At 48.8% G+C, this 27,631-nt stretch overlaps 1 protein-coding gene across 6 annotated transcripts in view; it reads right to left on the bottom strand.

Moving 5' to 3' along the window:
- Window positions 1-14,669, bottom strand: part of ARHGAP22 (Rho GTPase activating protein 22) — a 256,899-nt gene extending 242,230 nt beyond the window's left edge. For 2 of the 6 annotated variants that reach the window (XM_039482018.1, XM_039482022.1), the window contains exon 1: window positions 14,480-14,668. The gene's annotated coding sequence lies outside the window, so the exon portion shown is untranslated. Of the gene's footprint in view, window positions 1-1,198; window positions 1,304-13,705; window positions 13,722-14,479 lie in introns of those variants that run through there. The other 4 variants (XM_039482020.1, XM_039482019.1, XM_039482021.1 and 1 more) reach the window with 4 other exon arrangements.
- Window positions 14,670-27,631: the final 12,962 nt, after the last annotated feature.

Raw genomic sequence — 27,631 nt, 5'->3', positions numbered from 1 at the left:
CTAGTATTACTGGAGTATTTGGTTTAGTGCATTATTTGTAAGGTGGTCTTTGTTTAAGCTGAGAGCCATAAGGGGAGATGATTCAATGAACAAGCAATATTTTCAACTGTTTGGTTGTAGCCTACCTTTGAAAGACTTAAAGAAAAGATTTCACACAAAATATAAGCCAGGAACATTATAGAAAACTCTTAAACCTTTATATAAACTATTGCATTTCCTTCAGATTAGATTTCAGGAGGCTGGAAATTCCAATCTACACATCTGTATTTGTTTTAGGATTTGATCGCTGAGATGTTGTGAACATCTGTTTTCATCTCCACTCAGTGTGGAAGCCCAGATACACTTCCCCAAATTTAAGAGAATTTACCATTTCGGAAGACCACAAACACATAAACACAAAGAAATTACTAAGAGGGGCCTGGATGCTTGAAGTGAATGGAAATAGGGTACATCAGGGTCACGTGTTTAAATATGGACCCAGTCTGTAGTGAGCAAAGATCATTGAGGTATACAAAAGTTATTCAACTAGTCAGACTAGTTACATAACTGAGTGTAGTTTGTAGAGATTGGTAGCAATTTTTCACTCAGCACAGATTGTTACAGATCCAGGAAGACACACACTGTGCTCTCTCCTAGAAATTTTACCCTTTCTACCTTGTTTTGTGTCTTCTTCACCAAAAACAAAAGGATCTAAAGGACCTGTTTGCTCTTTGCCCAGAGGAATGGAACACAAGAGGCAGCCTGTAAGAATGTGAGGAAAGCCACTAATGAAAACAGAGAATGCTTCCAGTTTAATGAAAGAGAGAAAGGATCTGAAATAGACACACAGATGCCTGGATAGTGATATTATACAAATGCTACTGAAGGCAGTTAAAGAGGGGGAAACAGATGTGCAAATGCTGGTTTGACAGTGTGTCATTTAGCACAGATATAAGTAAGAGTGCACAAGGTACAAGCCAGTGGGGGAAATCAGGCACATTGGTTCCCAGGGATGCAAAACTCCACCTTTAGCACAAGTCAGAATGCAGAGAGGGGCTTCCATCTTAGCTGCATATTAGGTACAAGCCCTTCAAATGTATTACCCTAATTGCCACTGAGAATCCAGACCCAACAAGAAGTAAAATCATCCAGCAGATGCTCTTTCCTGGAGGACCTTCGCTCTACAGCCAATGTGATAGAGATGGAAACTAAAGCCCACCTGCTCAAGTGATGTGCTCTACTCTCTCTAGCAGGATGGAACAGTCAGGACAGAATGAATGTTTATCCGGAGGCTCCTTAAATCAAGTTCAGGAATTCACGGCACCTGGAATGCCAGAGCAAGGGAAGAATTTGCTGAGTCACTACTGAAGCAGCATGTTAGTTTCTCTGTTACCATCTCACATGTACTCTGGGGGCCCCACTGTTTACTTCCCCAGTAAATGAAAGAAATTTACAGAGCCTGATTCACCTCTCAGTTACAGGGGGCTAAAGCTGCAGTGGCTCCAGTCAAGTCTTATAAATAAGAGTTTGGGATGGGATTTTCAAAGGCACCTAAGCAAGTTGTGTACCCAGTTCCCCTTGAATTTCAATGAGATTTTGGCACCTCATTTAGGTTCCTTTGAAATCCCCCAGACTTTTATTTTGCAGAGTTAACTTGGGGTGATCAGCACCTGGGGGCAAGCAGCCACTCTGCAAAGTCCGAGTAACTGCATCCTCACTGCCCTGTGTGTGGCGCTAGGACATCTGGGGACACATCCCAAGGATCTTAGCCCTGCCGTGAGCTGAGCCACTCTGATTCTTTCCCAGTGATGTGTGGGAGAACTTGTCTGCCACTGTGAGCACCAGGGAGAATTGTGGGAAAGCACTGGAGGACTACCAGCACTGAATGATATAGCCTGCATCACCACTGCAAAGTTTGTGGGTTACCAGCCGGAGCGAAAGCAGCACCTGAGCTTTAGCCAATAGCCTCAATGATGCCAAAAGCTCCCCCCACCCCTATACTCAGATCAGAGGGTTTTGTGTGTGGACAGGAAGGAGAGTTAGGGGTTCACTCCGCTGTGAAGACAAACCCTTCGGTAGGGAGGGGCTATTACTATGTACAGATGGGGAGCTGAGGCACTGAGAGGCTAAGTGACTGTTCAAGATTACACAGAAAGTCTGGGACAGCACAAGAAACTGAACCCAGGTTTCCCTGAGTCCCAGGCTAGTGCTCTAACCACTAGACCATCCTTCCTCAACTGATGCTGCCACTAGAAATATACAGGTTGCGTGTTTCAGCTCAGCCAGGCAATAGCTTGAAGAGGTGTGAACTTCCCCATTCATGGTAACGGGTTTAACTCAAACCTAATTATGACAATTTAAGGCAATATTAGCCATTTTGACACTGATCATTTAGCAGAAACAGACAGCTTCTCTGGGACCGATCAGAATCGGAGCAGAATCCCATCCCTTGTCCACTGTTCCCTTGCACTCCCCCCTCTGTCTCTGTTCATCTGTTGGCTCTTGTTCTAGATAACAAGCTCTTTGGGGCAGGGAGCATCTTTTTGGTTAGTAGTTGTACAATACCTAACACCATGCACGCTGCTCCACAACTGGGGCTCTCAGGAGCTACCCCAGTACCCCAGAATAATAATCCAGCCCTCGGGATCTGTCTGCCCTCCATTCTGACCCCCTCCTTTCACCGGGAACTGACTTCTTCTCCCTCCCGCAGGGAAACTGCTAATCCGGTTTTGCAAAAGCTGCTGCTGCTGGCCCTATTTTGAACAAACGCCATTCAGTCTAGCCATCTTTAACCCATGCAGATACCCTTGGCTGAGTGTGATGAAGTAATCCCCTATTCCCTCCAGAGCAGGTGGCAGTGCTGCAAGCTCCTGCCAGGTATCAAACAACTAAAAGCAAGCAAATACTATTTGTTAAGCAACTACAGGAAGGAGGACACTAGCTACTGGGTTATGTCACAATGGATTATTTATGATAATCCATTCCAATAGACAGCAAGTTCTACTGGGTTCACCTTCAGATGACAGAGGTTTGATACATTATTGTTTTTTTTAAACAAGAAAAAAAATCAATAACTGAGAATATTTTTGCATCTTTTCTTTTTTTTGGTGCTGATCATGAGTGAATTCAACATACCATGGGTCAGGGCCCAGCTTCCATCAGCTTTGTCCTTGGTTATTGCAAGATCATGAATACCAAGGCCTCTGCAGTACTGACGAGGGAGTTCATGTTCAGAGCCAGCTGTCAGGTTGGCAGGGTGCGGGGGAGGGAAGAGGGGAGTTGATCCTTTCCTGCCAGCACCATCTTTGGAGAAAGATTTCCTAATGGGCCCACTGTGGATTGTTCAGTAGTTAGCCGGCTCCATGTTCAGCCGTTAGTACCACAAAAGAAACTATGAATTAAGTGTCACCGCAAGCCTCTGTACTGCAGCTCAAGTACACTCACCTAAGATAGGTATCTCGAGTGTCAGAACAGTGAAGCTGTGGCAGTGCATGGACTAGCCCCACAAATAGTATCCAGGGTTTTGGGCAGCCTTGGACAGCCCATGCTGAAGCCCATGCTGCCACAGCTTCACTGCTCTGGACTTGAGCTAGTTAGATTAAAGCTAGGAGGGGTATGTCTTCACGAGCTGACATCACACCCCAGGACTGCAATGTAGACACACCCTGAGAGTGAAAAGGAGTGTTGTCTAATGGTTACAGCAGGAGACAGCCACAAGGTTCCCTTTACAGTTCAGCCTTTTGCCTATTGTGTGACCTTTGCAGGAACTCACTTAACCTTCGGTGCCCGAGTTTCTCCATTTGTAATAGCAGGATAGTTATAATTACCTGTCCGGGCACACCACAAGATCCATTGTCTACAGCCAAGCACTGAGGTACAACCGTATCTGCTCTAACCCCGCAGACAGAGACCAACACTTAGAAAATCTCCACCAAGCATTCTCAAGACTACAGTACCCACATGAGGAAATAAGGAAACAGATCAACAGAGCCAGATGTGTACCCAGAAGCCTCCTACTGCAAGACAAGCCCAAGAAAGAAACCAACAGGACTCCACTGGCCATCACATACAGTCCCCAGCTCAAACCCCTCCACCGCATCATCAGGGATCTACAACCCATCCTGGACAATGATCCCACACTTTCACAGGCCTTGGGTGGCAGGCCAGTCCTCGCCCACAGACAACCTGCCAACCTGAAGCATATTCTCACCAGCAACTGCACACCGCACCATAGTAACTCTAGCTCAGGAACCAACCCATGCAACAAACCTCGATGCCAACTCTGCCCACATATCTACACCAGCAACACCATCACAGGACCTAACCAGATCAGCCACACCATCACCGGTTCATTCACCTGCACGTCCACCAATGTAATATATGCCATCATATGCCAGCAATGCCCTCTGCTATGTACATCGGCCAAACTGGACAGTCTCTAAGGAAAAGGATAAATGGACACAAATCAGACATTAGGAATGGCAATATACAAAAACCTGTAGGAGAACACTTCAACCTCCCTGGCCACACAATAGCAGATTTTAAGGTGGCCATCCTCCAGCAAAAAAACTTTAGGACCAGACTCCAGAGAGAAACTGCTGAGCTCCAATTCATTTGCAAATTTAACACCATCAGTTTAGGACTAAACAAAGACTGTGAATGGCTTGCCAATTACAGAACCAGTTTCTCCTCCCTTGGTTTTCACACCTCAGCTGCTGGAACAGGGCCCCATCCTCCCTGATTGATCTAACCTCGTTATCTCTAGCCTGCTTCTTGCTGGCTTATATATACACACCTGCCCCTGGAAATTTCCACTGCTTGCATCCGAAGAAGTGGGTATTCACCCACGAAAGCTCATGCTGCAAAACATCTGTTAGTCTATAAGGTGCCACAGGATTCTTTGCTGCTTCTACAGAACCAGACTAACACGGCTACCCCTCTGATACTTGATGTCTGGGAAGAGTTTTGCAAGGCTTATGTCACTAGTGTTTATGCAATGCTTGGAGGTTCCTGTGTGAAGAAGGCTATAGAAATACCAAGTGCACATATTTTAAAATAGTGTTGCCCCTTTTTTATGAGTGGCTAGTCAAAGTTGGGAGCCCTGGGGACATTCCAGCTGGAAGGAGAAGTAGATGGAGTTTTGTATTTTCATATTTTCATCATTTTCTTTGATGAAGTCTTGTTAATTTATAAGGAATGTACAAAGTCCTGTGTCTCCAAATGCAGAAGGAATCAAGAACAGAAGGAGCAGTTTCTTCCAGCTTCCAAGCTTCTTTCACTAACACTAGACCCAAAAGCTATCTCTCCCTGCTTGGGTTTGTTGCTTTTCCCACTGGTCTTGTCTTTTGTGATCTCTCTTCCCCTCCCACCTACCCCAAACAATACTCCACCCAAAGCCCTTGGCCTGTTGACATCTTTTGTCTTAGGTGGGGGCTTATGCTTTCAGTTATGTGAGTTCATACCTATCAATCCTAATAGGGTTTTAACTCAACCCATAACAAGGTTACACCTAGCTCATACAATGTCAATCACCTTCCCTAAGCCAGACAACAATGGCTTGCAGACAATAATGTGCTTGCACAACAGCTGATGAAGAAAAATAGCCCAAAGAAATACTGTCTTTGCTGTTAAACCCTCAGTTTTGGGGGGCAGGGACTGTCTGTTCTATTTCTGTACAGTGCCCAGTGCAACGGGGTCTTCATTCATGATGGGAGCTTTGAGGTGATACGGCAATACAAATAATAGAGTGGGCTGTGGTGGAAGGCAAGGTGACTACATCTGGTGCATCACAGCTCCCAGTGAAGAGAGGCACTGACATCAGTACCTAGCACTCCTATATATCCTTTTATACAGGCACTTTGTAAACACTCATTCATTCCCAGCATGCCCCTGTGAGGTTGATAAGTACATGATCACCCTACACTATTCTATAGGAGTTCTTATCCCGCAATCATCACTCATCTGAGCACCTTCCCCACTCACCTGCTGTTTGGCCTCTCAGCCTCTCCCCAGGGGTGAATCCTGTGCAGTAGAATGCCTTGTTTTGGTAGAGTGGTTTTTTTTGTTTTGTTTTTTTTGGGTTTTTTTTTTAAACTACAGTGTTACACTAGAGAAGTCAAGGTCAAAGCAATGCACAGACTCTTCAGGGGCTGCAAATATTGCAGGGGCTGGTGGGATATCAGTGCAAGACAATGAATGTGTGGCAAAAGTAGACCACTACAGATGCGATCTACATCAAAGGGGTCCTCCACAGAATGAGGGGCAGAACTGCCAGAACAACATGTTGGAGGCAGAAGAGCCAAGCAGTAGTACAGGGGAGAGAAGCGAGCAGCAATAGTCCGGAGATGTAAGAATCTCAGCTATGGGGAAGACATCCTGGCATGAGATGGGAACAGACGAATCAAGAATTCCCAGATGATGGATCCAGCTGTCTCACAGCTGAGATGCTGGAGAAAGGATCGACTAGCCCAAGGAGCCTGAAGCGGCAGCCCTGTATCCATCTTTTGGGCTCTCTATTAGCAACAAACTTTGGAAATTCTAGGGCAGTGATTCTCAACATATGGACCACTTGCAGCCCAATCAGCACACAGCTGCATCCCATGTGACATCCTCAGGGCCATACAGGTAGTACATATTGTGTGGATATGGACCACATAACACAGAGAGCTGCATATGTGGCCCACAATGGTGAACAGGCTGAGAACCACTTTTCTAGGGTAACATCTAAGGCTGATGTTTATTTGTATATTTGCACACATTTCTGGGGGAGATGAGTGTCTTTAGTTGGACTCCACCAAGTGCTGGAGCCTCCAGAGCCAATTGCTTGGCATGCTTTTGATATGGTCTCCCACAGTATTCTTACCAGCACATTAAAAAAGTATGGATTAGATGAATGGACTATAAGGCGGATAGAAAGTCGGCTAGATTGTCAGGCACAATGGGTAGTGATCAATGGCTCGATGTCTAGTTGGCAGCTGGTATCAAGCGGAGTGCCCCAGGGGTCAGTCCTGGTGCCGGTTTTGTTCAACATCTTCATTATGATCTGGATGATGGATTGCACCCTCATCAAGTTTGAGGATGACACTAAACTGGGAGAAGAGGTAGATACACTGGAGGGTAGGGATAGGGTCCAGAGTGACCTAGACAAATTGGCTTGGGCCAAAAGAAATCTGACGAGGTTCAGCAAGGACAAGTGCAGAGTCCTGCACTTAGGATGGAAGAATCCCATGTACCATTACAGGCTGGGGACTGACTGGATAAGCAGTAGTTCCGCAGAAAGGGACCTGAGGATTACAGTGGATGAGAAGCTGGATATGAGTCAGCAGTGTGCCCTTGTTGCCAAGAAGGCTAACAGCATATTGGGCTGCATTAGTAGGAGCACTGCCAGCAGATCAAGGGAAGTGATTATTCCCCTCTATTAGACATTGATTGAGGCCACATCTAGAGTATTACATCCAGTTTCCCCACTCCCCCACAACTACAGAAAGGATGTGGACAAATTGGAGAGAGTCCAATGGAGGGCAACGAAAATAATTAGGGAGCTGGGGCACATGATTTATGAGGAGAGGCTGAGGGAACTGGGGTTATTTAGTCTGCAGAAGAGAAGAGTGAGGGGGGAGTTGATAGCCGCCTTCAACTACCTGAAGAGGGGTTCCAAAGAGGATGGAGCTAGGCTGTTCTCAGTGGTGGCAGATGACACAACAAGGAGTGGTGGGGGACGTCTAAGTTGGATATTAGGAAAAACTATTTCACTAGGAGGGTGGTAAAACACTGAAATGGGTTACCTGGGGAGGTGGTGGAATCTCCATCCTTAGAGGTTTTTAAGGCCCAGCTTGACAAAGCTCGTGGCTGGGATGATTTAGTTGGGGTTGGTCCTGCTTTGAGCACGGGTTTGGACTAGATGACCTCCTGAGGTCTCTTCCAACCCTAATCTTCTAGGCCTACAGCACCTGCCTCCAAGCTTGCAATACAGACAGCATGCCAGATAGATATCACAAAGGGACTGGTGTGTCATAGCACACAGTAAAAACAATGAGGAGTCCTTGTGCACCTTAGAAATTAACAGATTTATCTGGGCATAAGCTTTTGTGAGCTAAAACCCACTTCATCAGATGCACGGAGTGGAAAATACAGTAAGCAGTATATATATTACAGCACATGAAAAGATGGGAGTTGCCTTACCAAGTGGGGGGTCAGTGCTAATGATCCCACGTCACACAGTGACACCCCACCCTGGGATCACTTATCTTTTGCCCTTTCCTAGCTCCTTTCATCCAAGCACTTTAAAAACATTCCTTCCTTCTCAGCACAGCCTGTGACACTAAGGGTACGTCCAGACTACCCGCCGTATCAGCGGGTAGCGATCGATTTTTCGGGGATCAACATATTGCGTCTCATCTAGACGCGATATATCGATCCCTGAACACGTTCCCGTCGACTCCGGAACTCCACTGGAGTTAGCGGCGGTAGCGGAGTCGACACAGGGAGCCGCGGACATTGATCCCGCGCCGTGAGGACCCGAGGTAAATCGATCCAAGATACTTCGACTTCAGCTACGCTATTCACATAGCTGAAGTTGCGTATCTTAGATCGATACCACCCCCCAGTGTAGACCAGCCCTTAGTGTGTTATCATTCCTATTGTACATGTGTGCGGGTTGGGGGGTGGCGTTACTGATGCCTAGGGCTAGGGAGCAAATGGAAGACAAATCCAGGAGTCCTTACTCCCAATCCCAGGAGTCAAAGGACTACATTGACTTCAGTGGGAGTTTTGCCCAAGTAAGGAGCTCAGCATCGATGCAAGATTTTCGGTGCCCCATGCTGACAGGCCACAGTCAAGACTAGAACCAGCCAGGAATCATTTTTCACATCCTGTGAGAAATTTGAGATTTGGAACATTTTTTCCACCCCGAACTGGGACAAAGCCAAAACCTCAAAAACTTTTGTAGGCCAACAAACTGGAAAAAAAAAAAAAGTTTAGGGAGAAAAAAGGGGGGAAATGGTTTGGGTTAATCAAAATATTTTGTTTAGATAATTTTGAAACATTGCATTTGATTTTGATCTTTTCTTTTTTAACCGTTAGAATAAATTAAGTTGCATTTTGAGATAAAAAAATCATTTTGAACCAAAATCCCAAAACTTCTTAAAAAAATGTCAAAGGGAGATGTTCCAACACAGTCAAAAAAAAAAAAAGTTACCCTTTCTTTGTGTCAGGAAATTTGTCAGAATTTACCTGTTTCCATGAAAGTTTCAGTTCTGACAAATCATTATTTTTCATCAAATGACACCAGCCAGTCAGCTCTGTTCAAGACTCCAGTCAGTGACACATCACAACACAAACCTCTCCCCTAAGGGGTGAGTGATTCTAATCTAACATCAGTTCTGCCTTGCAAACTCCTCCTCTGTTCACTTAGCTCCTTGCAGAGTGTGCAAATGTAGGTGCCGTTCTGGGAATCAAATTTAAAAGCAGCCTTGTCTCACTGAAGCATAAATAATTCTTACCACATGCATTTAGGAAGCAGGATGTTATCAGTTACTTTCCCAGATCCCACCAACAAAGCACTAAAGGTCTCTTCCTAAAAGGGATTATTAAGCAGATGTTTATACGGAAGCAGAGGACCAACACATGTTAGTTAAAGTCCAGCAGATTTGACTAGCTCGATGCTCTGCAGAAGCACAAAATAGGAACTAGCTAAATCTTCATCCTGCAACAGACTGAACCGGTCAATGGCCTATGCGAAAAGGGTCTGAGTCCATCTCCATGGCCCGAAGCCACCAGCACAACTGGCATCAACTGCATCTTTTGTTTATACTCTCAGCAGGTTAATTCTGAGCCCACATGGCAGGGAGGTGTGAGAGCTGTAAGTCAGCTGTTACCACTCAAGAAAGATCTTGGAGTCATTGTGGATAGTTCTCTGAAAACATCCACTCAATGTGCAGCGGCAGTCAAAAAAGCTAACAGAATCCTGGGAATAATTAAGAAAGGGATAGATAAGGAGACAGAAAATATCATATTGCCTCTATATACATCCATGGTACACCCACATCCTGAATACTGCATGCAGATCTGGTCGCTCCATCTCAAAAAAAAAATAAAAAAAAAATAGAATTGGAAAAGGTTCAGAAAAGGACAACAAAAATGATTAGGGGTATGGAACGGCTTCCACATGAGGAGAGATTAAAAAAGACTGGGACTTTTCAGCTTGGAAGAGAGATGACTAATGGGGGATATGATTGAGGTCTATAAAATCATGACTGGTGTGGAGAAAGTAAATAAGGAAGTGTTATTTATTCCTTCTCATAACGCAAGAACTAGGGGTCACCAAATGAAATTAATAAGCAGCAGGTTTAAAACAAACAAAAGGCAGTATTTCTTCACACAACACACGGTCAACCTGTGGAACTCTTTGCTAGAGGATGTTGTGAAGGTCCATCAATGGTTATTAGCCAGGATGGGCAGGGATGGTGTGACTAGCCTCTGTTTGCCAGAAGCTGGGAATGAGTGGCAGAGAATGGATCACTTGATGATTACCTGTTCATTCCCTCTGGGGCACCTGGCATTGGTCATTGTTGGAAGACAGGATACTGGGCTAGATGGACCTTTGGTCTGACCCAGTATGACCATTCTTATGTTCTTAACAGCAGTGAAAATGATGGTGCTTATACTGCTGTGACGGCAGGCAAGGGTTGCTAGCCAGTGACCACTGAGGGGAGGAGAAATCTGTGAGGAAAGGAATCCTGGCATCCAGAATCCCCTCTCCATGATCCTTGCAATACCAGCTTGTAGCAAGGTGGTGTGGTTCCCTGGTGCCCTGGAGAGGGACGAGTCCCTCCGGATGCCAAATTGGGCAGAGCCAGTGGAGCTTGCGTCCGCCCCCCAGAGGTCAAGGCGCAGGACAGGAAGTACAAAAGCCCAACCCCAAAGCTCACTAGAGGCCTGGCTGCCGGAGAAGTCAGATGCCTGTAGCCTAGCTCCTGGTTGGGAGACTCCTGCAGTTTGCGACCGACCTGAGGACTGGCCAGACCAGCTGAGGCCTGATGCCGACCAGGCCCCAGAGAAGCTATTAAGCCTCCCTGTGGCAAGTTACCCTGAGGAGTTGCCAAGCATACCACTCGCTGAATACCCTGAGGAGCCCATGCTGCTTGATTCCTTGGAAGACATCGTCCAGACGCAGGTACCTCTGGAGGGGGAGGTAGGAAGTAGTCTGGGGGCAGCCGACCCTAGTCTGGCTGCAGCACACCCAGAGTCGATGTCAGTGTGTTGCAGCCAGGATCCCCACTGACACCACAGCAGGCTGTCTGCTGCTGCTAGGGCCCCGGGCTGGAACGCATTGGAGTGGGTGGACCTGCGTTCCCCCTGCCACCCAATATGTGGGTGGCAATTTCCCCATCTCCCAGGCCCTCTGGAACCAGGGCCTGGCCTAGTGCTTCTCTGTTTGCTCAGTCCCTGCCTAAGGGCCTGAGCCCCAAACTTTGTATTGCCCCGCCCTGATCCAGGGCCTGGGCTTCCCTGAACTTACTTGTTTCCTCAGCCCTGCCTGTGGGCCTGAGCCACAGACTCTTTGCTACCTGCCCTAACCCAGAGCCTGGGCTTATTGCTAGATGGTTTGCTTTGTCCCTGTACAAAGACCGGAGAGTAGGACTCTCTACTACCTGCGAACCGTGAGTGAGTAACCATTGTTTTGACTAGTTCCCCGAAAAAACCAGATGGACGTAGCGAGGTGGTGTGGTTCCCTGCAGCCCCGGAGAGGGACGAGCTCCGGCTGAACCCCTCTATGCAGTTGTTAGCAGCATTGGTGCCTGCAATGCACTCATAACGCCTTGGCTAAGTGTATCTCACGTTCGCCTCTAGGGGCTGCTTGGCCTAGAAGTTAAGGACCTACTACCATTACCAGCTATCAGTTATTCCTTTAGTCCCTTCCCAGCTCTCTGTTCTATGCCCAGAAGCCCAGCTCCCCTTGGAGTGGCAGTCTGTGGTCCCACAGTCCCTTTCGACTCACTTCCTCTATGAAGAGCATAGGTTGGGACCACTGGATAGTGCCTAATTTGGCTTTCCACTAGGAAGTGGGTTGAGAGTCACTGAAGGACCCATAAACAGTTGCAGAAAAGGCAGCCTGCCAATACTGTGGAGTAGGAGGAGGATAAAACATCACTTCCTCCTGCAGCCCATAGATCCCTGTGGGGTCTGGCTGCCATTTCCCTGCTAAAAGGAGTTCACGCCCCCCACCCCCCAGGGTTAGGAAGCCCCCACTGGGCCAGCTAAGGGGCAGGGACACCTCTCACATACCTCCCTTCCCTTCTCCCCACATTCACCACACTGTGCCATCTCCCCTCAACCAAGAGGCTGCAATGTGACTTCCCCCATGCCATTAATAGCCAGGCCCCAGACAGTCGAGGAGTTCCACTTCCCGCTGACCTGCCCGAACCAAAGATGCTGAGTCAGTCACCTCATGAAGGCTTGGCTATAGGAGCACTGGCTGGGCTCCAGTACAGATGGGATTAAACCCAGCTTCCCTTCCCTGAGCACACAGAGAAGGGTGGCTGGAGACACAGAAAGGGATGGGTGCCTGGGGGAAACACAGTGCTCCTAGCCCACCTTTCAGGGCGGGGCTGGGCTCCTTTACTTATGCCCCCATTTTAGTTTGTACGGGGAGCTTCTCCTGTTATCCAGACCTTGGGGCCTGCTGCTGTGTGTTCTCCCTGCTCATTCACCCCCCAGCTATCCAGCCTGTGCCTTGGCATCATCTCAGTAAGTCAGAGATGCTGAGCCAATGCCCTCTGTCCTGGGTTGAGCCAGGAAGAGGTTAAATCCCCTTACTGGGGTGTAATGAGATGCACTCACCTCTCATGAGCACCCCCTGTCTCAGTGTGTGTGCCTGCTCTCTCCCTGTGGTGGGTCCTTGGTGACTCAGCCCTTTGGCTGAGTCACACACAGTCTGTATGTGAAATAAAAACAAGGCAAACCCCTTCCGGGACACAAGCCCAACAGGGGCCTCTCTCAGGGCCCTCTGTCACATCTCTCTTGAGTTGTCCCTGCTTCAGTACAGAGCAGTGCCCCAGAGCTCCCTCCCCGGAGGCAATGCCTTTGCCTTCTCAGGGCCTTTCTTGCCCCAGCTATTCAGCGGGGCCAGTACAGTTCAGTTCCCCTACTGGGGTGTCTCTACTGGGGGGACCCAGCCCAGGGACCCTATAGATAGCAGCTGTACTGTGTCCCTTTACATAAGCCACACTGTGGCTCCAATTCGCTAGGCCACTTCCCAGGGCTCCAGGACATTCTTCGCCCTCACCTCAGAGCCTTGTCCTGGGGGTGCTTTCAAGTTCCCCTTGGCCTCTGCCAGCACTGCTCTGTCTAAGGTCCTATTGTGCCCTCAAACACTTTCCTCCAGTTCTAGGGAAGAACTGATCTTAGACCTCTCTACTGCCCTTTTCTGGGGCAGGGTTTAGCAGGGCAACAAGGTCTCCAGCAGGGGGCCTGCAGACCTAGTCTATCCCATCACATGGGGTCCTTCCCCTGTAATGACTGAGCAAGTGTCAGGCATGGAGGGTCATTAGGGTGACCACCTGTCCCATGTTTTACTGGCCCATCCCTTAGGGTGACATTGAAGCTTATGGGTGACTGCACTCTATGCTTGAGAGCAGCAGAAATGTACACACGTGAGAAAAATGCCTGCTGTGCTGGAAATGGCATTTCCCTAAAATGCCCCTTAAAACAAAGCTTTGTCCCTTACCTTTCATGTGGTTTCCCCTTATTTCCATCCAACAAAGGTGGTCACTCTAGGGGCAGCGCTAGCCGCTGTGGTTCATTTAGCCAGTGGTTGAGGGAGCTACTGAACAGAGAAGCCATAAGCCCTGGAGGGGAAGGGAAGGAAGAAGCCCCAACTGGAGAAGAAACAACCTCTCCGGGGGGGGGGTGGGGGGCGGAGGGAGCAGGGTTAGAGGTTTCCTGGAAGAGGGAGCAGAGCGGAGATGCTGAAGAGGAGCAACGGCACTTACCCTGCTGCTCCCCAGGGCTGCTGTGTTGGTGGAGGATGGGCATTAGACACTGCGCTCTCCCCAGGGGCGGTTCTATGTTTTTTGCTGCCCCAAGCACAGCAGTCAGGGTGCCTTCGGTGGCGTTTCTGCGGGAGGTCTGTCGGTCATGCGGCTTCGGCAGCGGTTCTGCGGGTGATCTATTGGTCCCGCGCCTTCATTGTGCCCACCGCTGAATTACCGCCGAAGCCGTGGGACCGGCGAACCTCCCGCAGAAATGCCACGGAATGCTTCCTGACTGCCGCCCTCACAGTGACCGGCACGCCATTCCCCCCGCCTCCGCCTGCCGACCCAAGCATGCGCTTGGTACGCTGGTGCCTGGAGCCGCCTCTGGCTCTCCCTGGGTTCTGTTTGAACCATTCTGAAGAAAACTGGGCTTGCTGGGCTCCTCTGTGGACCAGGCCGGAGAAGCAGTCTTGTGGCTTCCTTCTCACTCAAATGAGGCTGAGGGAAGCTCTGACTGACCCACTTACTTTGGGACCTGGTAGGAAGGGCCTGAGGACTCCAGTGCTGTCTCCCCAGGCTGGGCAGTGTGGCCCAGTAGCACACTAGCCCTTTATATCCATCCAGTAAGCTGAGTCAGCAACTTCACACAGGCCTGAGCTCTGACAGCAGCCCACAAACTGGAGATGCAACTGTGAGCTCACACAGACCTGTGACTGGCCATCAGCCTAGCAGGTTGGTTATGGATAGCCAGCAGTGATGAGAGGAAGAGTGCCCCACACTGCTAACAGTATCAGGAGCCTGGCTCTCCTCTTTGCTGGCTGGTGGGATAAACCAGAGCTCCTCAGGCAGGACACTGCACTGAGAGGAAGCAGCAGGAGGTGGTGGTGCCTGGCTGAGGAATGTCAGGATTGGGCCCTTTATCTGGGCTTGAGGGCTAGCCCTCCAGGTAGATCAAAGAACTCAGCTGAGTTGCAGTAGGATTGGCCAGCCTGCCTGATGGCTGAGGGGAGCCACAGACCTGCTTTCAAGTTTGGCAGCTGTAGCAGATGATTGGCTGCTCAGTGCTTCCGTTTGCAGCTGTGATTGTTCTAGCATGACCTTGTGCTGGTCCTGCCTCAGCCCTGCTCCTGGTCCTGATTCCAGCTGTGACTCCCAGGGCTGGTTCCTGACTCTGGCTCAGAGCCTTGGCTCCAGTTTCCTGTGCCCTCAGCCTGGTTCTGACAGGGAGTTCACAGGGCTCCAGCACCCACATTTGATGGGAGAATTATTGTCCACACTGGGAGTCTCCTACCTGCCTCCTTTTTCCACCAGGAAGTTCTGTTCTCCCCCCATTTAAAGAGGTAACCTGCTTACAGCTGCTCTGACCAGTGAGCAAACATGCTGCTGGGTTTTTTCACATCTTAAAAAGTGACCCAGTGATGAGCAGGGCCAGGTATCTTTCTTAGCATGGAAGGATTTTGCCTGAGATCTGCCATCATTATCTCCTGTATTGAAAAAGCCCTGTCTCCAGGCTGGAAAGCTGTACTTCTCATACCCCGGCGCTGCAAGGAAAGGGAGAGAATGTGGACATAGGAGGCATTTTCCCCCTGAAGCCCCTTATTTTTAGAACCCAGGACTCTCCAATTACTGTAGTAAAACACTGCAGATGGGGAAAAATAATGCAAAACCCACTCAGGCCTAGCCAATATGAAGGATTTTCCTTTATGCCTGTTATGGTTTTCAATCTATAAGGTTTTACTCCTCACATAAGGCCATACTGGGTCTTATGAAAAGATAACGTGCATCTAACTGCATCTTTCTGTGCTGTATGGACTTGATTTTAGTGGGTGTAATGGTAATGACTGTGATGCTGGCAGACCAGGTGCTAGCTCATGCCAAGGCCCCTAGGCCTCACTGAATGCTGACAATAGGAGAACTGGAAACCAGTCTGGCTAACCTGTGTGCTAGCATTGTTAAAACAGATGTTAAGTTGATAAGAATGTGTTTAGACTTGAAATGTTTCTAGGATGCTGCATGCATTGATCTCACTGATCACATCTGTAGCCCATGTATAAAGTTATATTGAGGGTTTGGCATTGTAAGTTTCTGTCACTGAGTAACTCACCAAACAAGAAAGAGGCATTAATTACATGTAAAGTTCTGGTCCTGCAGACAAGAAGAGCCACTGAAACCAAATGAGCCATTGTGAAAAATCAAAGGACAAAAACTTTGTTGATTCCCCCACACACATGCCCAGGAAGAGGAGATGGACGCCATGCTTGTTCAATCTGCTTGAACTCTGAGGGAAGAGAATAAAATTGCCTGAGAAGATACTTTATCACATTGCTGCTTAGAATTTGGAGAGGGTAAAATTTTCTAAGCATAAGCAAGAGATCCCCAAGCTGCTCGGCTTGGGTTGTCCCTAAGGGACATATAGAAATTGCATATATTGCAGTTACTATCAACTTTTGGAATTTAAGATTAACTCATTTGTGTGTGTATGTTCACCTGCTTTAACCTTGTAAATAACTCCCTTCTTTTTCTTAGTTAATAAATCTTTAGTTAGTTTATTAAAGGACTGGCTACAAGTGTTGTCTTTGGTAAGAGATATAGGGTGCACTTGACCTGGGGTAAGTGACCGGTCCTTTGGAGCTGGGAATAACCTGAATATTGTGATTTTTTTTTTTTTGGTGTAAGGGACCATCCACCACAAAGGCAGGCTCACCTGGCTGGCAAGATAGATGAAGTGCCCATGGAGACTGTCTGACTCCATGGTAAGGCTGTTACAGTGCTTTAGGAGTTAACACTTGAAATCTAGTTATAAACCAGTTTGGGGTTTGCGACAGTCTGTCCTGAAGTTGGCATTCACAGTGGTGAGCCACTCTAGACAGCTTCACAATGACCACATAACTTTGGCAATACACTCTAGCAATACAATGTAGCTTTTGTTGCGTGTACCACCTTTCACAGAAAACAAGAACTGGACTCAAGATGCCAGATCCAGGTCCAAATTTGGAACACGCCCCCACGCCCCCGCCACACACACTGCCCCAACTTGGTTTGGGACTATCCCGAACTCAAACTGTATCTCGAAATATTCTAGACTAATAAGATTACAGAGTTAACTTAAAGCTTAACAACCCTAGCAGTGGGAGACCCAGACATAAGCGGGGTGTGTGTGTGTGTGTGTAAGTAATAGGCTTTCAAAGGAGATTTGAAAACAGGTGGAGAGCTGCTGAAGCTGAGAGGTACAAGAAGGCCGATTCGGACAGCAAGGAGATACAGAGAAGGCTCTTGCACAGTCCCCTCGGTGTTGATGTGAGAGGTCAGGAGGGGAAGCCAAGAGAAGGAAGCGGATTTCAGTAGACAGTCTCCCCAGCTAAATATATGTCAGGATTGGGTCCAACATCAATAGGCCTTTTGTTTTAAGCAGATCCAGACCTCCCCTTTAAAGTGTATTGATACAGTCTGTGGCCGTATAATGCCCAAAGCACATGTTAAAAATCTGCTGGGCAAATCAATGGCAGTCTTCATGAGAATGTGTTATACAGCATTGAACCATGTTAGATTTAGGGTCTGTCTGCTGGATCCTGGGTGAGCTATGAAATAGGTTGGGTTTGGGCTAGCCCATCTCTAGTCAACAGGGGTCCATGAGACAAAATCCATCTGTGAACAGGTGCCATTCCCAATAACTCCTACACTTGCTGCATTAAAGTCAAGTTTAACCCCCTTCCCAGGGTTTGGCTTTATTACTGACTCCAGTGGCAACAGAATATAAGCCCCACCTATGCTTTGTCCTTAGGCCTGGCTGTTCCCAGTGCTTCCTGCAAGCCTGCCCTGTCTCTTCTAGTTTTTTCTAGCCAGACATTACACCCATCGATCTTCCTAGGTCCTGGTGAAGCTAACACTGCACCTGCTACTGAGAGTCAGCAGAGCTTACTCAGCAGCTGGCTGCAGGGTTCTAGCTCCTGTTGTCCCATCCTGCTAGTAGGAGATCCTGGCAGCCCTTTGCTGGATCATAGATCTTGAGTAACAAGAAGGGCTTCTTCAGGTACATTAGCAACAAGAAGAAAGTCAAGGAAAGTGTGGGCCCCTTACTGAATGAGGGGGGCAACCTAGTGACAAAGAATGTGGAAAAAGCTAATGTACTCAATGACTTTTTTTGCCTCTGTCTTCACAAACAAGGTCAGCTCTCAGACTGCTGCACTGGGCAGCACAGTATGGGGAGAAGGTAACCAGCCCTCTGTGGAGAAAGAAGTGGTTCGGGACTATTTAGAAAACCTGGATAAGCACAAGTCTATGGGGCCGGATGTGCTGCATCCGAGGGTGCTAAAGGAGTTGGCAGATGTGATTGCAGAGCCATTGGCCATCATCTTTGAAAACTCATGGCGATCGGGGGAGGTCCTGGATGACTGGAAAAAGGCTAATGTAGTGCCCATCTTTTAAAAAGGGAAGGAGGAGGATCTGGGGAACTACAGGCCAGTCAACCTCACCTCAGTCCCTGGAAAAATCATGGAGCAGGTCCTCAAGAAATCAATTCTGAAGCACTTAGAGGAGCGGAAAGTGATCAGGAACAGTTAATATGGATTCACCAAGGGCAAGTCATGCCTGACTAACCTAATTGCCTTCTATGAAGAGATAACTGCGTCTGTGGATGAGGGGAAAGCAGTGGATGTGTTATTCCTTAACTTTAGCAAAGCTTTTGATACAGTATCCCACAGTATTCTTGCCAGCAAGTTAAAGAAGTATGGGCTGGATGAATGGACTATAAGGTGGATAGAAAGCTGGCTAGATCATCGGGCTCAACGGGTAGTGATCAATGGCTCCATGTCTAGTTGGCAGCCAGTTTCAAGCGGAGTGCCCCAAGCAGGGCTGGCTCCAGGCACCAGCTTACCAAGCAGGTGCTTGGGGCGGCAACTCCGTTGCGGGGCGGCACTTTAAGGTATTCGGTGGAGGGTCCCTCATTCCCGCTCGGAGTGAAGGACCGCCTGCTGAATTGCAGCAGATCGCGATCGCGGCTTTTTTTTTTTTTTTTTTTTTTTTGGCTGCTTGGGATGGCAAAACCCCTGGAGCCGGCCCTGGCCCCAAGGCTCGGTCCTGGGGCCGATTTTGTTCAATATCTTCATTAATGATCTGGAGGATGGTGTGGACTGCACTCACAGCAAGTTTGCAGATGACACTAAACTGGGAGGAGTGGTTGATACGCTGGAGGGTAGGGATAGGATACAGAGGAACCTAGACAAATTAGAAGATTGGGCCAAAAGAAACCTGATGAGGTTCAACAAGGACAAGTGCAGAGTCCTGCACTTAGGACTGAAGAATCCCATTCACTCTTACAGACTAGGGACCAAATGGCTAGGAAGCAGTTCTGCAGAAAAGGACCTAGGGGTTACAGTGGATGAGAAGCTGGATATGAGTCAACACTGTGCCCTTGTTGCCAAGAAGGCTAACGGCATTTTGGGCTGTATAAGTAGGGGAACTGCCAGCAGATCGAGGGACGTGATCATTCCCCTCTATTCGGCATTGGTGAGGCCACATCTGGAGTACTGTGTCTAGTTTTGGGCACCACACTACAAGAAGGATGTGGAAAAAATGGAAAGAGTCCAGAGGAGAGCAACAAAAATGATTGGGGGCTGGAGCACATGACTTATGAGGAAAGGCTGAGGGAACTGGGATTGTTTAGTCGGCAGAAGAGAAGAATGAGGGGGGATTTGATAGCTGCTTTCAACTACCTGAAAGGGGGTTCCAAAGAGGATGGATCTAGACCAGGCCTGCACAACTCGTAAAGCGGCGAGGGCCACATTCCTTCAAAGAAAACTGCTAAGGGCCGAAACCTCCCGGCCCCGCAGAAACACCCCGCCCCAGGGCCGCCCAGCCCTCTGGAAACAAACCCTCCTTCCCCAGCGCTGCCCCACCAAAACAGCTGCGGGCCAAAAAGGAAGGTTGGGGGTGGGGAGGTGATACTTTATTTTAAATCAAACAGGGGCTCCCAGCTGAAGAGGTGGCTGGGAGCCCTTAGGGGCAAATTAAAGGGCCCGGGGCTCCGGCGGCTGGGGGAACCCAGCAGGGCCGGCTATAGGTTTTTTTGCTGCCCCAAGCAAAAAAAAAAATTTGGCTGCCCCCCGTCCCAGCCCTGGGCTCCCCCCTGTACCACCCTGCTGCCCCAGTCCTGGGCTCTGCCCCCACCCACACCCCCTGCTGCCCCAGCGCTGGGCGTCCCCCTGTCCTCCCCACCAGTGCCCTCCCCCCACCCTGCTGCTGCCCCAGCCCTGGACTCCCCACCAATGCCCCCAAACACACCTCCTGCCGCCCTAGCCCTGGGTCACTGGTAACTCGCTCCCAGGGTGGGTCATTCAGCAGGAATTTTGGATGTGCACAAAACACAGACAGAGCTGCAGTAAAGTGGAACAATTTTCAGCTTGTGTAATTGGAGGATATCTGGATGCATATTATAAGACTGTCCTCCATAAATGAGGAAAAGTTGAGGTGCCTTTATCATTCTTTTGTTCCACTCTTTCTTTCTATGGGGAATTTGCCAATGCAATATCCCTGTCTTCCTTTTAAACAAACAAAAAGGCAATGGCTGTTGAAAATAGCAATTCCAGTCCTAATAAGCATTTCTTGCTCAATTTTATCCTACTTTTTCTACAGCAAGTTACAGTGGATCAGTATATTTGATTTGGGAGAAATGAAGTAACAGCTGCCCAAACTGAGCTTGAGCACTCCTGAATTTTGAGGTGTTCAAATCTGGAAGGCAGGTGCTGCGGGGGGGGGGAGCTGTGGGCTCCGCGGGGGAGCATGGCAGCAACATGTCTGCTGCTGCATGGAGCCAGACACGCTGGTCTGAGTGGCACGGTAAGGGGACTTGGGGGTGGGAGAAGGGGTAGGGGGTTCCTGGGGGGCAGTCAAGGGACAGGACGCGGGGGGGTTGGATGGGGCAGAGGTTTGGGGGGGCAGTCAGGGGACAGGCAGCAGTTGGATAGGCATGGGAGTCTCAGGGGTTCATCAGGGGACAGGTAGGGGGTGAGGTTCTGAGGGGAAGTTGGGGGGGATCTCAGGAGGGGGCAGTTGGGGACAAGGAGAAGGGAGGCTTAGATAGGGGCTGGGGTCCCAAGGGACAGTTAGGGGCAGGGGTCTCAGGAGGGGGCAATCGGGGGACAAGGAGCAGCAGCATTTAGATAGGAGGTGGGGTCCTGGGAGAGGGGTATCAGGGGACAAGGACCAGTGATGTTAGATAGGGGGTACGGGTCCTGGGGGGCAGTTAGGGCAGGGGTCCGTGGTGGGGGCAATCAGCGGCCTGGGGCCAGGATTCAAAGGGCTCTGGGCTGCCCTCCGCTGCGGGCAGGCAGAGCCCTCTGATTCCCGGCTGCGGATGGGATTCAAAGGGCTCTGGGCTGCCCACAGAGCGCCGTGTGCGGGGGATTCAGAATCCCCCCGCGGGCCGCCCAGTGAGGCTCAGTGGGCTGCATGTTGTGCAGGCCTGATCTAGACTGTTCTCAGTGGTAGCAGATGACAGAACAAGGAGTAATGGTCTCCAGTTGCAGTGGGGGAGGTTTAGGTTGGATATTAGGAAAAACTTTTTCACTAGGAGGGTGGTGAAGCACTGGAATGGGTTAGCTAGGGAGGTGGTGGAATCTCCTTCCTTACAGGTTTTTAAGGTCAGGCTTGACAAAGTCCTGGCTGGGATGATTTAGTTGGGGATTGGTCCTGCTTTGAGCAGGGGGTTGGACTAGATGACCTCCTGAGGTCCCTTCCAACCCTGATATTCTATGCCTGTTACACCACCAGTACCGCATGGATCCTTGTTAGCAATCTCCAGAGAGGCCAAGGGGACTGACCTACCATTTCCCTCTCAGCTCAATGCTACAAGGGGTTCATCACCTCTTGGGAGGTGCTCAGCTTTTTCAACTCCTGGGTAGGTCAGAAGGAACAGGGGCACTCTAGCACCTTGCAAGACTGGGCCCTCCTGCAAGCAGGCCATTTGGCCCAGGGTAGCAGTACACTGAGGAGGAACTGTGGGCGTGGGAAGATTACCCTCCAGCATGCGCGCACTGTCCCAGCTCTGTGGATAGACAGAGGACCCTTCATTTCCAGGGCCAGCAAGCCAGCCCCTTTCAGAAGTCTGCAGTTGACTTAAAAGAAGAATTCTATCAGAGCACAGCTCTATGAAAAACAAATACTAACAGAGCCAAGGTAGCTTACAGTTCACCAATTCCAGGGCACCCAAGCCATAGAACTACAGCATAGTCCGTGTATCTATCACATGTGGGGATTGTGTGCAATACTCACCCCTAACTATATCCCTGTTAGTTGAGTGCTAATCTAACTTATCTTCAAGATGAGCTGAAAGAGAGGTTATGTGCTAGCCTCGAACTGGGGCATAGGTGTGGGGGGCATGCCCTTCCTTCCTCTGCCACAGACTTCCTGTATGACCTTGGGCAAGTCACTTAGCCTCCCTAGCAGTAAAGGAGGGATCATAGCAGTGCCCTGTCTCACAAGGGTGGGGGAGTGGTGGGAGGATAAATACAATAAGGAGTGTGAGGTGCTCAGATACTACAGTAATGGGGACCATGTACCCTGGTAGATAGGCAGCACTGATTGGAATGCAACATCTCCCAATGCATACAAAAAAATTGTCTAACGAAAAAATCAAATGCATATGTATTTACTATGGCAGGGATGGTACACATGCATTCCCAAAGCTCCAGATTGCAGACAGGCTCTTTATTTTAAGGAACTCTGTGTTATTAAATGGACTTCGGGTGTTTTAAGGACTGTACGTATACTGTACTGTGCTACATATATTTTACTGTATGAGCCACAGTAACATTCACCTAGAAGCACTCCTCTCTGAATTACTGCAGGTAACTATTAAACCATTACAATGTTATCTCTTCTTTGTACACAGCTGGCAATTTCCTATTTTACAAAGCCGGTGTGCCTGAAGAAAGCTCTGGCCTGGTCTACCCTGAAAACTTATGTCTGCATCCCTGTGAGACGTAGCTATGCAGACTTGTCCCCCGGTGTAGGCAGTGCTAGATCAACGGAAGAAGTCTTCCATCGACCTAGCTACTGCCTCCTGGGGAGGTGGATTAACTATAGCAAAGGGATAGACTCCCCCTAGCCCATCGCTGTAGTGAATGTTTACACTGAAGCACTACAGTTGTGCCACTGTAGCATTTGAAGTGCAGACAGAGCCTCTAAACCTTAGGCTTTCTTCCACACTTCCTGACTGCACACTGCTTCAAGTCTAAATGATACTGCTCTAATCTCTATTTCTGATGCCTCTGAGATTGCCATGAGACTGTGAATGACAAGGATGCTCAGCACAGTCTGCAAATGTGATGTCAAGCTCAGAGCTGCTACTGCAGCACAAGATCACACAATGCCTCCCCTCTGCTAGAAGATATCCGTCATAAGAGAGGGAGTGTAGACACAAGCCATGGCCAGAGGACAACAATTCTGTAACATGCTGCCTGTGCTCCTGTACTTGTGTAGTTTGCAAATCTGAGCTGTTTCAGAAACAGGACAGGTTTTCCCTCCTTTGTCTTCTTCAGCAGCAATCACTGAGTGACTTTCTCCTTTCTGCCTGCTGAGCTGGAGGGATAAGGTGCTAGGATACTTGCTAACTACTTCTTCAGGATGCTTTAGGCGAGACTACTGTACCACAATTGTGCATCTGATCTTATTAAGTGTAAAGATTCCGTGGCATGTTCTGCACTAGAAAGGTTCCAGAGAAACAGTGTAATGAAATATGCACACCTAACTACACGTACCCTTTTTTAGACTCTGGACAGATTAGAAGTTATGTACAAGTGATGCAGCTCTACATCTGAGCTGAAACGGCACACACCACTAGTGATTAAAAGACCAACTCCCCTGCTCATAAGTCACAGGCAGAAAAGAAATAACTCATCTGACTAAGTGCAGTTGCAAGAATAACTAACTTATTCTGCTAGTTTAATGTAGTTTAATTTGGCAACAGAGCGTAATTGTGGGATGGCAAACTCAGCTGACATTGCTTTCAAAGATTCACGGATTCCAATGCCAGAAGGGACTATTTGTGATCATCTAGTCTGACCCCCTGTATAACACAGGCCGGAGAACTTCCCCACAATAATTCCTAGAGCAGATCTTTTAGAAAAACATCCAATCTTGATTTTGAAATTGCCAGTGATGGAGAGTCCACCATCACCCTTAGTAAATTGTTCCAAGGGTTAATTACTCTCACTGTTAAAAATGTACACCTTGTTTTCAGTTTGAATTTGTCTAGCTTCAGCCTTGCTTTGCAGAGTATCTTGAAAAAATGATGCACGTTATTGAGGATGCTACAGTAATTAAAGTGCAACAGCGTTCAGAATATGAGCCATCTTACAGGGCAAAATTCAAAGAGTCAGTTGATGTGTCACCATGAAGAGTAATAAAAAGTTTCCTTCTTGTGCTGATTAGGAACACACACACACACACACACACGCACCCCCCCCCCACACACACACACCTGGGTGTATTTTCCAGGGAGCAAATCCCAAGATATAGAAGAGATCCTGTACTCACCTCTCCTGGCCTGCCTTATCTTGGGACTCAACATATTCCTGGTTCCAGCGTCACCTTTCTCGCAGCCTTCAGCATGCTGTCATCCTCCTTCCCAGCCTCCTCACCCTGTTGCAGCTCATCACGGCACAGCCTGTCCTGCCGGTAGCAGCCTCTCCCCAGCCTGCTCTGTGCTGAAGATCCACTTCCCTGCACTTCCAGTACGGGCTCAGGAGCGATGCCTTACATTTGGCTAAATAAACCTTAATGCATTATTTATCCAGCCCAGAATTAATTCCCATCCAAACTAGCCATTAAGTGCCTCAGTAATTACTGTCGATAAATCACTAGAGCCAGAGACACAAGGGCTGGACCTGGCTCCTTCTCCTAATTGGCCATGCATCAGTGTTATTAATACATCCCTACTAGGGAGTCCAAGCAGAGTCCCTTGCTGTATTTTTCTCTGGCTGCGCTGAACAGAAGCTTTGATTTGACAAGAATCAGATCAAGAGTTGAACCTGCTCAAGCCAGAGAGAAAAGGGCACAAAGACCACGGCAGTGTATAGCTCGCAGCTCTGATAAGGTTGCACATTAGGAGAAATAATAAGTGCACTGGTCCACAGGGAAGTGGCATGCTGGGTTGCTTACTGAGTAATGCATTCAGAAAGCACACAGGCTGAATCAGAGCTGGGTTTGTATTTCAGAGTGAGACACACACCGGCTTCCCTGGAAGCAAGGCAATTATTGCGGGGAAGAAAAAAATCCCTCTTCCTGCATTGTTAGATTTGCAGGTTGGGCGCTGTGGAATGCCATCATTCTCTCTTAGCTCAGGGGCACACGGTCATTTTTTAAAGCTGCCTCCCCTCCTGCTGAAAAGGGAAAAGCCGGGAATCAGCAATTACAGGGGAAGGACAAAGAGATGATGTAACAGTGAAAAACCATTAATTGGAGGGGAATCTAATCTGTCCTGCTAACTGAGATGCATCCTGCACGCTGCTGGTATTAGCATAGTCCTGCCTCCCCCTTTCCCTCTCCCTGCAGGCCCCCAGTGTAGAAGATCCCTCTGCCGCAGGGAAAGGGATGTAGCTATTTTGCTGGCAAGGCGCACGCCCACCCTGCAGAGCTCTGCACTGCTAAGTAGCACTTATGAAGAGTAAATTTATGTGCTAAAAGCACTGCGTGAAGCGTCCTCTTTCTCTGGGTGACTGTAATATCTTGGATCCTGAATGCTGCGCGTGCCCTCTTGGCACTTCCCCACAGCTAATGAGCTTATCAGAGCCCTAGCACAAGCCAAAACCCGGCTGCCCCAAGGTGAGATTTTCAAGCTATGTGGGGGAGCCTCAGCAGAGCCCAGGTTGTGCTCTGAACACACCTCGGACTTGATACCTGTCAGACACCCCAGCAGGAGGGCCAGTCATGGGCCATGGAGAGGTGACAGAGCAACAAAGAACCTGTCCAAAAAGACAGTCAGAGGCATGGCTAAGGCACTCATCTGGGATGTGAGAGACCCAGGCTTGGATCCCTGCTCTGGAGCAAAGACTTGAACCCAGGTTGGCCACATGCCAGATGGACACCGTACCTGCTGGGCTGGAGACTTAATTATTTCTACAAAGTGGATCAGCTCCGACAAGGGAGCTAGAGAGACCCAACTCAGGATACCCCATGATCCTGTGCTTAGGGCACTCCCCTGGGATGTGGCAGACCAGGATTCCAGTCCCTGCTCCAAATCAGACAGAGCTGGGATGTGAGCCTGGGTCTCCTATATCCCAGGGGAGAGCCCTACTCACTAGGCTGTTGTCTACTGCAGGGTCTTGTTCCCTGGTTTATCAATGGCAAGGGCTGAGCTGGCCATGGCGCCTAACTCCAGGAAAGGGTTTGTGGCTGAGAATCCTCACCAGAGAGAAGTGCCTGTCATGGGACTGTTGGCCAGGTGCCCCAGGCCCAAGTCAATGGGATATAGGCGCAGCTCCCCATTCAGCTTACTGGCTCTTGAGAATTCCTTTCTTCAGCACTAACTCTCCCCTTGCATTGTGTGGGGAGGCTGGGCACCTAATCTGGCACTCAGAATTCCCCTAGGAGTGAGGTGTTGCAATGCTGAGTGCAGTAGAGCAATGCCCAAGTACCTTTGCGAATCTGGCCCCAAGTGCACAGATTTACTCAGCTTGGGCCCAATCCTACAGGAGACCCTCTTGAGTGGTGCTGAGCATCTCTTCAACTCCCTGGCTGCAATGAGAGTTGGCATTGCTCTGCATCTGTCTGGTACTGTGCTGGATCAGGCCACCTGCAAGCACTTAGGGCTAGAAGCTGGAGGCCCAGTGTAAATCTGCAGTATTGAGTGCAAGGGAGCTATCTTGGATTTACACAGGTGTAACTGAGGACAGAATTTAACCCAATAGGATTGGAAGTTTGGGGCTTACTGTGGATAGGCCAAATGGGCAATTCAGTACAATCCCCTGTTGGGTCTCCCTGAGAATTTTGCATGTACAAGTTTGAGTCAGCACTAGGCTCTGTATAAAGTACCAAAACTTGTGTTTTCATTGACCAACCCCCTTAGCAAATGCTCTGACCCTAGGTGGACTATGAGAGATGGACAGTCTTCAGGAGGATCACAGTTCAGGCAAGCTTGGCTTTGCTGCCCTGACTCACACAGCAACTAGGTCCGCAGCACCGGAAATCTCTTGAAAGTCTGTTCCTTTCTCAGCATTTCTTCCAGTCAGGCTGGACAGTGCGAGATCTGCCTTTCTGGTGTCTTTTAAGCCCATCAGCTTCTGCCCGAAAGCAGGAAGTACAGAGGCGTGAGAAATAAAACACAACAAGGAATCATGTTAACTGAACCTCTAACCTCAGGGGAAACTCAGGGTTTGTAACACTTCCAGGCCACTTAATGTGAGAACACAACCGTCTCCTCTGCAACTAGAAAGGAAAACACAGGTGAGGGCTGGAACAGGCCCTTGCCAGCTGGAAGAGAAAGAGGGATGCTGTCAGCCAACATCTACTAGCTACAAAATGGCAACTTTAGGGTTACAGCTGCTTTTCTCTGCCCAATTTAAAGGGCCAACTCCCAGAAAGGCATGCTGGGAAAAAAGGTCCTATAAAGAGGGAGTCCTGCAATGAGGAGAGTTTGAAGGAATCAGTTGCTAAGAAAGGTCCTTCTAGGGAATGAGACGCTT

The sequence above is a fragment of the Mauremys reevesii genome, linkage group 7 (genome assembly GCF_016161935.1).
Source record: "Mauremys reevesii isolate NIE-2019 linkage group 7, ASM1616193v1, whole genome shotgun sequence".
In the NCBI taxonomy this organism is placed as follows: domain Eukaryota; kingdom Metazoa; phylum Chordata; order Testudines; family Geoemydidae; genus Mauremys; species Mauremys reevesii.
Note: the sequence above shows the minus strand (reverse complement) of the source record. Positions and strands in the feature narration are given on the sequence as shown.